Source organism: Saccopteryx bilineata, chromosome 6 (genome assembly GCF_036850765.1).
Source record: "Saccopteryx bilineata isolate mSacBil1 chromosome 6, mSacBil1_pri_phased_curated, whole genome shotgun sequence".
NCBI lineage: Eukaryota > Metazoa > Chordata > Mammalia > Chiroptera > Emballonuridae > Saccopteryx > Saccopteryx bilineata.
Window position 1 is genome coordinate 206175517 of NC_089495.1, and position 13353 is coordinate 206188869.

At 57.3% G+C, this 13353-nt stretch overlaps 1 protein-coding gene across 8 annotated transcripts in view; it reads left to right on the forward strand.

Annotated features, from left to right (window-relative positions):
• The window catches only part of SNPH (syntaphilin), a 42586-nt gene that overhangs the window by 11116 nt on the left and 18117 nt on the right, over positions 1-13353 (forward strand). The window lies entirely within an intron of this gene.

Here is a 13353-nt window from a genome sequence, read left to right on the forward strand (position 1 = left end):
GTTTCAGATTCTTCCCTGCCCTAAATTTCCTGAGTCTGTGAAGACTTGACTCAGCTCTCTCATCAGTCAATTATTAGGAATCAGTTGGGGTTTGGCTTGGACTGCTGCATAGCCCAGATAAAAGAGACTTCTGCTGGAGTCGTGCGCTAATTGAAGGCTTTCTCTCTCCCAAGAGGTGGCAAAGCTAGAAACAAAATCAGGTCCAAGAGGAGCTCGGATAGATCTTGGCTGGGGCGCTTGGGGGCTGCGGCTCAATGTTCTGGTTGAATTCAGGGGGCGGCTGCACCATGACTGGTGTAAAGAGCCGCCTGGCCAAGCAAGGACTGTGTTGGAGTTACCTCCGAGTCCCTGGGGCCCAGGCGCACAGGAAGTCCTCCGGAAAAATGAAATGAGCCACTGAAAAGTAGGCTCGGTGTCCCTAGCGGTTGAGAGACTCTCAGAGTCTCCCTGGAGGCCAAGCGGTGGTTTCAGGCTCCACGTACACGTCGTGTGTGTGTCTGTGTGCGCACCTGGCCCGCTTTCCTAAGGAAGACCCGTCCCCCTTGCCGCTGTTCCTGTGCCTCCTTGTTCTCGCTTTATTGAGCTGCAGTCAACACCCAGCAAGCCGCCCGTGCTTGAAGTGTACGATTTGGTTATAGTTTCTACGTAGTGTTTACGTATAACCCGCAGAGCCATGGCCACAATTAGTGACAAACGCCTCCATCCTCCCCAAAAGTTTCCCCTTGTGCCTCTGTAGTCCCTCCCTCTGGTGCCCGCCCCTCTCCTTCTCCCTCCCCACCCCCTTCATCCTCAGGCAACCACTGACCTATCAATAGAATTTTGAATAACTAGAATCATACAGTATGCACATATGCACTCTTTTTTGGGGGGAGCTCTGGCGTCTTTGACTTGGGGTAATTATTTTGAGATTCACGTTGCTGTGTTGCATCAATAGTTCATTCCTTTTTATGGCCACGCGGTATTCCATTACACGGAAGGATCAGCCGTGATTTGTTTATCTCTTCGCTTGTCGGACATTTGGTTTTTTCCCACTTGTTTATTTGTTTCTTTCTTTCTTTCTTTTAGAAGTAAAACTGCGGGAAGCATTTGTGTGGGCGTGTACTGCCCCATCCTCTCGGGTACACGGGTAAACACCTAGGCGTGGCATGGCTGAATTATTCGCTAAAGAGATACTTAACTTTTTAAGAAACTGCACAAGAGTTTCCCGAGGAGCTGTGCCGTCCTGCGTTCCCGCCATCAGTGCGTGAGCGCGCCTGTCCCTCCACATCCCCACCGGGCGCTCGGTTCAGTCACAGACCGTTCTCACTGGGGCGGAGTCGCCTCCCCTTGGGGCTCCCGTTTGCGGCTTTCAATGAGGAACTACACTGAGCATCTTCTGCGTGCGCGTTATCCGTCTATCATCTTAGCGACGCATCTGTCTAAAGATTTTGCCCACTTTTAAATCTTGAACCATGTGGTGGTTGGTCGTCTTATTATCACCAAGTTCTTTATACATCCTGGACATACGTTCTTTGCCCAGTCTATATTTTGCAAATATTTTCTCCCAGCCTGTGTCTTGCCATTGAGGGCCCTGCGGGAGTGTCAGACTCAAGTGTGTCTATGTGTGAGCTCATGGGAAGGTGTGAGTATGGGACAGGGAGACACAGAGAGACAGACTGGCTTCCTGCTTCTGAATTCAGGTCTTTCCCCCCACTTGCGTCTACGATCCCGGGAAGACAGCCCCTGTAGGTGCTTAAAGGTTGCTGTCTCGGCCCTGGCTGGTTGGCTCAGCGGTAGAGCGTCGGCCTGGCGTGCGGGGGACCCGGGTTCGATTCCCAGCCAGGGCACATAGGAGAAGCGCCCATTTGCTTCTCCACCACCCCCTCCTTCCTCTCTGTCTCTCTCTTCCCCTCCCGCAGCCAAGGCTCCATTGGAGCAAAGATGGCCCAGGCGCTGGGGATGGCTCCTTGGCATCTGCCCCAGGTGCTACAGTGGCTCTGGTATCAGCAGAGCAATGCACCGAAGAGGCAGAGCATTGCCCCCTGGTGGGCAGAGCTTCGCCCCTGGTGGGCGTGCCGGGTGGATCCCGGTCGGGCGCATGCAGGAGTCTGACTATCTCTCCCCGTTTCCAGCTTCAGAAAAAAAAAAAAAAAAAGGTTGCTGTCTCAACAGCTTCGCTTTGCGGAGAGGGAGCCCTGAGACCCCCGTGCAGGGTGGCGTCAGAGCTCATGCAGACCTCCGACCTCCGAAGGGAGCAGGCCCAGGGCCGGGTACCTTGCGTTCTTCTATGCTTGTGTTCCTTGGTGAGGCAGGTCACTTGCCCATCAGAGGGGCACAGCACAGGGCCTTCCCATGGGAGAGAGGCCGGAGCAGATCCCTCTAGCTGACCACCCCAACTTCGGGCACCATCCAGTGCCCTCAAAGGGCCTTCGGGAGGCAGAGGGGAGCCGTGCGTTCCTTAGAGAAGGTCCGGTGAGGCCCCCGCTGGGTCGGTGTGGCTGTGTAGGCTGGGGCTGGGCTGGGGGCCCTCTCCCTCTCTGCCCTGGGCTGTGTGTGTGGGCCTGACTGAGGGCCTCTCCCCCTCTCCTGCCAGAGCCCCGCACAACTCACACTATCTGTGTGCGTGGGGGCTTAGAAACCCTCAAAAGATGGAAGAGTGGGGTCCCCAGGTAGACGTGTGTGTAAACAGCCCGTGTCCTCTTGGTGAGAGAAGTGGGGGGACAGGGGGGGACGGGGGGGTATGACACTGGGGAGGGAGCCGGGAACTCCGTAGCCCGGGAAGCAGGGCATGGCGTCCACGCCTGAACTGGGCTTTGGAAGATGAGTAGAAGGTAGAAGCAGCTTGGCAGGGCCTTCTGGGCGCACAGGTACAAGCACGGCAAGTCCCCAGGGTGAGCACGGTGAAGAAGGCTGGGAAGGCTGTGTGACGGGGACAAAGCTAGCCAGGAGGGCGGACGTCATGTTGTCACAACAGCTCTGGGTAGTGGGGGAGGGGGTGTGTGTGTTTCCAGTTTATAAATGGGGACGCTGAGAACAGGAGCGTGTGCCCTTTGGCCTGTGAGTCGGGCAGAGCCGAGTGTGGTGGCTCCCACGACGGTGCTCCGTCTGCTGTGTCCCAGAAGAGGAGGACGGTGGAGTTCTCTCGTGCCCCGTGTCCTGCACCCTGCGGTGTGCGGGGTGGGAGTGGGGGGTTCCTGGGACTCCCAGGCGTCCCAGGCGGCTGCCTGACTTCCTCCAGCAGGTGTTTGCTAGGCCCTGATCCTCAGCCCAGCCCTGGCCTGGCACCTGGGAAGACGCTGAGCCACGGAAGGCGCGAGGCCCACTTCTGTGTTGGCCCCCGACGGGCTAAGGGACAACAGGCCCAATCCTCAGCCCTGGTGTCGCTGGTTACAGTGCACGGGCCAGAGAGGCTCCTGTCACCCTGGGCATTTGCATGTTTTAAGCTGGCTCTGTGGCCACCCTGGAAGAAAAATGGGGTTCCATTATTGAGGGTGACCCCCAACCTATTCAGAGGCCTGGGCCTCATCACGACGCTGCCCTGTCCCACGCTGCCCACCACCCAACTCTGTGGGCCCTGAAGAGCCGACTCCTAACTTTCCCTTCAGTCCGGGCCTGCGTCTCTCCCTTCCTCTCCTCCACTCCCATGTCAGCTCTCCCGGTGCCGCTCCACCCATCGCAGCCGTTCTCAGCAGAGCTGGTACCGGGGTATCTTCCACAAGGCAATCTGACCTTGCCATCCCTCTGCCCAGAAGGATGGCACTCAGCCTTCTGCCCAACTCTCCCCTGCTCCCCCCTATCTGGTCTTCGGACACCCAGCCGCTGGTCCTCCTTCTCCCCTTCTGCCTGCGCAGTGTGAACCCCTGCCGCCTGCCTGGAATCTGGGGTACTCCCCACAGACAGCTCTGCACCCATCCTCCAGAACCCTGCCCGGGCCGCGCCTGCTGCGCTCTGCGCCTGTGCGGTGACACGCCCCTCCTCAGCCCGCCCCCGCCCCCGCCCCAACTGCGCTTCAGTTACGGGACAATTAGGGAAGGACCCTGCACGGCAGACACTTGGTGAACATTGACTGACGTGGCCCTGCCACAGCCGCCACACAGACAAGAGCTGTAATGTGGGGGGGGGGGAGCTTTGGGGACACTTACTTTGCATCTTGGAGCTGGGCCACTTTTGAGCCAGGTCTCTCCAGCCAGCCTCGGTTTCCCCCCTTAGCCACGAGGCTGGAGGGACCCAGAAAGATCACCTTGCATCATCCTCGTGTTGGAGCTTGACCCCGTGGCCTTTTAGGAGGCCAGGCTGTGGGGCGGTGGTGCCTGGTGGAGGCCCAGCCTACGTGTGCGCGTGTGTTCTGGGATGGAGGGGGGCGCGTCGCCGGGCAGCTGGGCCCTGAGAACATTTAGGCAGCGTCTCCGTACTCTGTGACTTGATGTATTTACTGGGGATCCATCCCGAGGAAGTAATCTGAAATACAGAAACGTCACTGTGTACGAATAGATCTTGGAGAGCATCCCTTTAGTGACAGAGAACGTCTAAGTGTTCACCAGAGGAGGAATGTTAACTAGGAGGGACCCGTGAAGTGAACTGTGATGCAGTCCATAAAATACTTGTTAGAAAGCATTCGCTTTATTATGGGCAATTCTAAAGCTATGTTAAATTTTTTTTTTTAAAGACACAAAGGTGCATGGATATCATGGTTATAACTGTGTGGAACTAACACTCCCCTCTCCCCAAAAAGAAGTGTTGTTGTTTTTTCCTGTGCCTAGGGAAAAAAAATCTAGAAGAAGCAACAATATAATTGTTTATCTTTGACTAGCAAAACTGGAGGGTTTTGTTTTAAAGGCTCCATTTAGTCTATATTAACAGCTTTCATACGTGTAAGTACACTTAGCATTTAAAATATAGCCGGTCAGAGCTCACGGAGCACGTTTTAGTTCACGGCGTCCTTCGGGATGAATTATTCACTCATCCCTGGGCCTGGGTTTGTAAAACACTCCCAGGGAGCTCGTGTTGGATGGGTCGTGGGTGCCAGGCTCCGCACACGCCTTCGCTGGTGAGATCTCCGCCGCGGAGACCCTGTTTCTCAGGTGCGGAAGCTGAAGCTCGTGGTCAGTCTGCTTAGAACTAGGTCTCCCGCTGGACCCTGCCCTGGCCGGAGCCCCACCCTGCTCTGCAGGCACCCCTGTGACGATGAGTCCGTGCCGTGCAGACGGAGAGGCAGGCAGCAGGGACACCTGAGAGCGCCGTGTCATCAGAACCCGCGGGAGTTCATCTTACAGGGTGGGGGCGGTCCGCGTTCCCCAGCCCGAGGGAGGAGGAAGAGGAAGAGTGCAGTCTGCTGACCGCCGCCGGAGCTGGTCCTCTGTGCCATCCCTCTCTGACCCAGATGGGCCCCTACCCAGCCCAAGTCCCCCGTTCTGTGCTCCCAGCGACCTGGTGCGTCCCAGCACCCCGAAGTCAGAGCTGCCAGCCTCGGGCTGGAGTCCCAGTTCTGCTGCTGACTGACTTACCTGGTGCCCCACCCAGCCCCGACCTCCGACCCTCCACCTGTAAAATGGGTTTGTCTGCTATAGATAAGAGATTCCAGACTCCAAGGCCAGGCAGCTGCCCAGCCACCCAGGGGTCAGAGCAGGTACCCGGGTACAGCGTCAGCCCGGGGGAGCCACCTCTCGGCCTCAGCCTGTCCTCGCTGTGCGGGAGCGGCAGACAGGAGCTGCAGGTCCTTGGGGCTGTTTGGACAAGCTAGAAATCCGGACTTACTCCGGTATGAAATCTCTCAGCGTATAAACGTTGACGGCAATGGAAAGGTGTATACACGCAGGCCACAGGAAAGCCGTCCACAGGCACTCCAGGGCCGATGGGCTGCCAGCCGGTTCGGGACCTCTGGAGTCGCCTGCCCCTCCTGGCTGTGACCCTCTGGTTCCTGGATTCCTGGTCTGCACGTCCTGCTGGAGCCGGCGCTGGGCACAAGGGGAGGCCCAGGCCTGCGAGGGCAGGACTGTCAGTCTGCTGAGGAGGAAGAGGCCCTGAGCTTGGTTCTCCTGGACCCACATACAAGCCCCAGGGCAAATACATAGCCTTGGAAGGTTCCGTCCGCTGCCTGCCAGAACCCGGTTCCCAGCTGCGGCTTGCGGGTTGCTGTGTGCTAGACGCCGCCGTCCTTGGCGGCTTGGCCTTGCTTTGTGGTTATGACAGCGATGAGCCTCACGCACGTGTGGATAGGAATCGGCCCTGAGTGTGACTGAGCTGAAGGCACATGCCTCCCAGCTGAACTGAACGCAGGGGCGTCTGGCCGTCCCGTCAGCTCTTACAGGGTTCGTGGTCCTCGCGCCCCTCGGTGGGGCCTGCTGGTGCTGGTGCTAATGGCAGTGTTCAGGACACGGAGCGGAGAGCCCAAGATGCGTGTGACTGTGTGTGTGCAAATCTGTGTCCGGGGTTGGTGTGCCGAGGACAGTCGATTCTCATTGTTGGCCATAGTTAGCTTCTGCAAAGCTGAAGCAAACACCAAATTAGTGAGCATGGAAGCATTGCTCTCGATGGAGAATGCAGGGCCAGCTTCCTCCGAGTCTGTGGTCACAGAGGGCTCACCAGTGGATCAATAGATAACTCTGTTTCATGTGCGTATCGGTTTCAAGACGCCCTTCCTTAGAGTGATGCGTCCCCATCGAACTCGGGCCCACAGCGCCGTCACTCACACCTGCGTGGAGCGATCGGACACACGCACTTTCTCTGCCGGGTGCGCCACGGGCTTCTTGCGCTTGGGGACCGCTTCACACAGCAGACGCCACGAAGAGCACAGACGTGTTCCTCCAAACATGGCATGAATAGGCAGGTCTCAAGAAAATATTATAACAAAAACGAAGCTTGCCGAAGGGTTGAGAAGGTGGCCTTGTCCCGCCGCCGTGGAAAACACAGGCATGGCGCGGCCTGGATGTTTTCCCTGCCCGGCGCAGGGCCCAGTGCCCGTGCAAGAACTGGGGGTGTGAGCTGAGGGTCACAGATGAGCTTGAGGGAGCAGGTGAACCCGCACATCAGGAGGATCAGCCGTGCTGCTTCCTTCTGTTTCCGGGGCTGCCGTGGGCACTCGGGGTTGTGGGCAGAAGCCACCGGGTTTTCTGAGCGCAGAGATGCCGTTGGGATGGCACAGTGGGCACCGCTTCTGAGCTCCGCTCTTCAGCGGGGGCCACCCGTTTGTCCCGCGCCCTGGTGCTAGGTCTCTGGTCTCTTCTGTGCCCCAGGGTTCCTCAGGGGCTGGGGTGGTAAAATGGAGAGAATGTCCTCTATCTAGCCTGTGGGGAGGGACACAAGAGGGACATGAGGAAATAAATGTGGAATGTACCAGACGGCGCCTTGGTAAGATGCTGACTCGTCTGGTAGCTTGAAAACTATGCTGCCCCCTGCTTTCCCCCCAAGTGCAGCTAATAAGCTACTGACGATTGGGAGGTGACTGCGGCCCTTCGGGCGCATCATCTAGGAGGAGAGACAAGCCCACCGGAACAGGACGCCACGCCCTGGCCGGGCAGCTCCGTTGCGTAGAGCACCCTCCCCAAGCGCAGCGGGGGCTGGTTCCATCTCCGCTCAGGGCACAGACGGGAGCCTGTTGATGTTCCTGTCTCTCCCTCTTCCCTCTCTCCCTCTTTTCCTCTCCCTTTCTCTCTCACTAAAATCAATAAGTAAAAATTAAAAAATAAATTTAAACAGGATGCCATATGTGAAAAAAGACTACAATAATACGAACAGAGTGCCACAGAGCTTTTTTGTTTTTTTGCCCCCTTCTGGTTTATTAAGAAGTTTGCCCGTACTCAGGTGGCGGTGACACCGAGTGCAGACGTACGTGCTTATTCAGAAAATACTTACTGAAGCCCTGTGGTGCACCAGGCACTGGTCTGGGCGCTGGGGGTTAAATAAAGAACACAATAGGCACAGGTGTTCACCTTTCTGGAGCTTATATTCTAGAGATAATAAGCAAAATAAAACCATTAGCCATTGCTAAGGGCGGTGGAGGAAATAAAACGGGAAGAGAGAGAGGAAGTGCTGGGGCCATGAGGGTTGTATTTTTTATTTTTATTTTTTAGCAAAAGAGAGACAGTCAGGGGCAGACAAGACAGGGTGGGAGAGAGATGAGAAGCATCAATTCTTCATTGTGGCCCCTTTGTTGTTCATTGATTGCTTTCTCATATGTGCCTTAACCAGGGGCCTCCAGCTGAGCCAGTGACCCCCTTGCTCAAGCCAGTGACCTTGGGCTCAAGCCAGTGACCTTGGACTTCAAGGCAGCAACCTTTGGGTTCAAGCCAGCAACCATGGGGTCATGTCTATGATCCTATGCTCAAGCTGGCGACCTTGGGGTTTCAAACCTGGGTCGTCTGCGTCCCAGGCTGACGCTCTATCCACTGTGCCACTGCCTGGTCAGGCATGAGGGTTATAATTAAATAAAGTGGTCCAGGAAGGCTCACTGAGAAGGTGACATTGGAGCCAAGACCCGATAGGAGAGAGAGAGTACACTGGGCAGAGGGAACAGCATGTGCAAAGGCCCCGAGTGGGTACATGTGAGCAGACAGATTGGCCAGAGCAGAATGAGTGGCGGGGAGTGGTGGTGGTGGTAGGGAAGGCAGAGACAGAGGGTAGGAGGCGGGGGCCGGATGCAGGGCTTGACTAAGTTAGCCAAAGTAAGGACATAGGTTTCTGTTCCAGTCCACCCGCTTTGGCTCTCCCCCTTAACCATGAGAACAAGTTGGGGCCGTTGCAAAAGGTTTTGAGCAGAGTGACATAATCTGATTCTTATTCTTAAAGGGCCCCCCTGGTTACGGTGTAGAGGCTACAGGGATAGTACTGTTGCATCACCCAGGAAAGAGATGGTGGCTTGGACCAGGAAGGGAGCAGGGAGGTGCTGAGTGACATCACATTTAAATCAGGGGTTCATACTTTGAACACCTTCATTTTAAGATGCTGTGTTAGATCAAAGTGCCAATGTCCTAAAATTCCGCTGTGCAGCATACAATGAATGGTTTGTGATTTGTGTGTGTGTGTGTGTGTGTGTGTGTGTGCCTGTAGACCTAAGTAGGTATAAATGATTCTCTAGTCAAGGACCCTTGAGATATAAACTATACTATTTTAGACTGCTTGAGATATAAACTATACTATTTTAGATTTTGGAGTGGGATAAGGAGGTCATATATAGTACAATGTATGCAAAGAACATTAATTATAAGACTCTATTTAGGTGAATAAATAACCACAACTGTTCATAGAGAGCCTTTCCCCGTGCCAGGTCCTTGCCAGGAAGTTCTCAGGGGCTGTTGCTAATCATACCACGTGCTCACGCACACGTGTGAATCACCGCGTCTCACAGACGACGCTGAGGCTCGGAGGAGCCCAGTGGCGTTCCCACTGTCAGACAGAGAGTGGGTGGTGGAGTTTGGAATTCAAATCCAGGCCTCGTGGAGCCCAAAGCCATGATTTTTTTTCTGTGAGGTGACTTGGCCTCTCAGCAACAAAGGGCTTTTTTTTTTTTTAAATAGGACACAGATATTTCCAGGATCTTCCTAAATGTCCACTTGAGCTACATTAAAGGCATGGGGGCCCTGGCCTGTTGGCTCAGTGGTAGAGCGTTGGCCTGGCGTGCAGAAGTCCCGGGTTCAATTCCCGGCCAGGGCACACAGGAGAGGCGCCCATCTGCTTCTCCACCCCCCCCCTTCCTCTCTGTCTCTCTCTTCCCCTCCCGCAGCCAAGGCTCCATTGGAGCAAAGATGGCCCGGGCGCTGGGGATGGCTCCTTGGCCTCTGCCCCAGGCGCTAGAGTGGCTCTGGTCGCAGCAGAGCGACGCCCCCTGGTGGGTGTGCCGGGTGGATCCCGGTCAGGCGCATGTGGAAGTCTGTCTGACTGTCTCTCCCGGTTTCTAGCTTCAGAAAAATACAAAAAAAAAAGGCGTGGGGCAGCTTCTCCAGAGAGGGGAGACTTCTCAGGAGAGGGGTCCTTCGTTACCCACCCTCGTCCAGCAAGCGGGAGCCGCGTGGGTCCCCGTCGAAGGCCCTGCATCTTAGCGGAGGCCCCTGAATTCAACGTGACATGGGAGATGCTTCCTGCAGAGCAGCCGACAAGGGCTCAGCTGCTTGGGGTGTCAGGGAAGCGGCAGCTGGAGAAGGCAGAGGTCCAGCAGGAGAGGTGAGGGACCTTGACGCGGGGTCCGCCGGGGCTCCTGGGCTCCCCCAGACGCGGCGGGCTGAGCGGGGCAGCATCTCCACGCGGAGCCCTCAGGAGCTCCAGGCAGACAGACGGGACACGGCTTCCGGCAGAGCGGCTGGTGGGACGGCCGTCAGCTGGCGTTCAGCCTCGTGTCCCTGCGCCTGGAGCTCACACCGCCTGGCCTTTGGCGAGGGCTCTCGTTTTCCGCTTGGAAAACGCAGCACCTGGACTAGATTGTCCCGCGATGCCAGGAGAGGGAGAGGGAGGGAGAGAGAAGGCAAGGCAGAGATGAATGGGACAGAGGACATGAATGACAGGCTGTGAAGGAGAGAGCTCGATGGGGCTCCCTGGTTTGGATCCCGGTGAAGACGGGAGGAGCTCTCCGCTTTCGGACTGAGTCAGGAGCTGTCTCCGCGGAAAGAGGTTCCAGGCAGGTCAGAGACATCGGCACGTCCCCTTTGCTCCTCGTGTTCCACGGGTCCTCCGCCCTCTCTTCAGCAAAGCACAGCCCGCACAGGGCGAGCTGGGTGAGCTCTGAGGACATCTCTCCTCTGTCTTAAGACCCTCCGTGCGGGTCCCCAGTCGGCAGCCCAGAGAATAATCCCGTGCGAAAGTATTTCTCCTAGCGTTCCCTTCCGGAGGGGGGACGCTTCATCTTACCTGAAGAGTTGGTCTGCTTCTCGCTCTCCCTAAGCCACGAGAACGGGAAGACTGGGCATTAGTTAATTCTCTTCTTGCCCTGGTGGCTGGGAAGCTCAGAGTCCAATCCCAGCCCCGTCATTGCTGCCGCTCGCCTGTACGGCCAGCCTGTGGCGCCCCCTTCTTCCCGAGCCGTGGATTGAACGCACGTCTGGCTACGCGGTCGTTCGGGAGCTGCCGTCCAAGTTGGCGAGCCTTCTCCCGTCTTCCCCCGTGGGCTTTCCTCCCGCGAGCTCTTCCTCATGAAGCTACTACCCTTTCTTCTTCTGTTGCTGACCTTCCTTCCGCCTGGATTCAGGTGCCGGCGTGGGGCGGGCGCCATGGTGCAGAAGCTGCCGTATTGGAGACACGAGGCCAGCTGCCAGCCCAGGCTCTGCTCTGACTCCACTTGCCGGACGACCTCAGACAAACCGCATGCCCTGTCTGGGTTTCAGGTTCCCCTGTAAAATGATGGGGACAGACAGACAGGAAGGGAGAGAGATGAGAAGCATCAACTCAGTTGCAGCTCCTTAGTTGTTCATTGATTGCTTTCTGATATGTGCCTTGACCGGAGGGGGGGGGCACAGCAGACTGAGTGACCACTTGCTCAAGCCAACGACTTTGGGCTTCAAGCCAGCGACCTTGGGCTTCAAGCCAGCGACCCTGGGCTTCAAGCCAGTGACCTTTGGGCTCAAGCCAGTGACCTTTGTACTCAAGCCAGTGACCACGGGGTCATGTCTGTGGTCTCATGCTCAAGCCAGCGACCCTGCGCTCAAGCTGGTGACCTCGGGGTTTCAAACCTGGGTCCTCAGAGTCCCAGGCTGATGCTCTGTCCACTGCACCACCGCCTGGTCAGGCCATTCTAGATTTCTGAGACTGCGTTAGCCTTTGTTGGTAGTTGGGACCAAAGCAGGGAGGGCACCGACTGAAAGATCCTGAGAACCGGGACAGAGATCTGGAAACCAGGGAGGCTCCGTAGAGGGGGAGACCCCGTCCTCTCCACACTCCCTGTGGTGCCTGAGAGCTGGGCTCCCAGGAGCAGGCGCCAGGCTGAGGCGTGACGGACAGCTCTATCAGCTGGGAAGCCCAGGGAAGCATATGCTGCCGCCAAGGTCACTGAAGGGCCTCCATCTGCCACGAGCCACTTGCCAAGCAGCCATCGAGCCGGGGCTGGCCCGCGGTCCCTCAGTGCTCCACACCTCCCCCGCGGCTGTCTGTGGAGGGGCGGCCCCAGCGCTCGGCCGGCGGGGCGGTGGACGGATGGAAACCGGTGTCCCCTTGCTGCCTCTCCCCATAGGGGGGGCCCGCCAGACACTGCCCTGGAGGGCCCCCCACGGCGGGCAGGCGGCCGGGCAGAAGGTGCCGGGAATTTACCCCTGGGCCTGAGGGAGTACAGCAAAGACCATCTCTAAAGAAGAGAAAAGAGAGCTCCCTTCGAGAGGGGGAGGTCGTAGCACGACATGCTCAGCCTTCCAGTTGTCCCAGTACATCACCCATCCCTCCCTGCACGGCCTTGGCTGGATCCTAGAGAGACGGGCGGGGTCAGGAGGCTGATTCCCGTTGAAAACACGAGGCAGCTGAGACTGCACAAGGTTAAGGCCCAAGGTCGCCGAGAGGGACCATGTGACGTGACTCGGGGAGCTGAGGGTCTCTCGGCGATGGGCTGGCACGGTACTTGGGCTGGAGACTGGCTTGCGGCAGCTGTGGGAAGAGCCTGGAACAGTGGTCCTCACCCCGAGGGCCTGTGCTTTGCCCACAGGGCTGGTTCTTGGAGGAACAGGGAGAGACACGCTGGTCAGGGAGAAGACACGGGAGGGAGGCCTCTTCTAACAGTCCTCCTTGCTGACCCCCCGTTTCGGTGGTGTCTGCTTCGATGGAGGCCTGAGGAGGACAGGGGGTAGGGGTGGGACCCCCTCACCCCACCGTGCTCCGAGAGTCTCTTAGGAAGATAGATGTTTCCACTTTTATGCATCAAACGGATGACTACCACATGACTCAGATAGATCTCCTGTGTCACGAGACCTTCAGCATGCAGTAGAAGTGCAGGTGCTCAGGCCCTGGAAGTCCCAAGGTGTGACCTTGAGTGATCCTGCCACCTCTGCAGCTTCGGGTTTCCCGTGCGTCAGACAAAACAGTCTCTCCCTGGCCTCCCTCCACGGGGAACAGGCGGGAGTCCGACGGGGTGTGCATCTGCAAAGCCTTCAGGAGGATCAGTCTGTGTCACCTGTCTCCTCCAGGCCGACCCACAGTCGGGAGCCCCGGGGACGTGCCTGAAGTCAGGAACACGAGGGGGGCTGGTTTCGGTTCCTGTCCTGCCGCAACCTGCTGGGCCATCCTGGGCAATTTCCTTCCCCTCCCTGGACCGTGCCTGTCCCTTTGCAGCTGCTCATTTAGAATGTATATTCTAATGGCCAGTTAGCTCAGTGGTGGAGTGTCAGCCTGGCATGTGGATGGAACTCCTGGGTTCGATTCCTGGTCAGGGTACACAGGAAAAGTGACCATCTTCTTCTCACCCCTTCC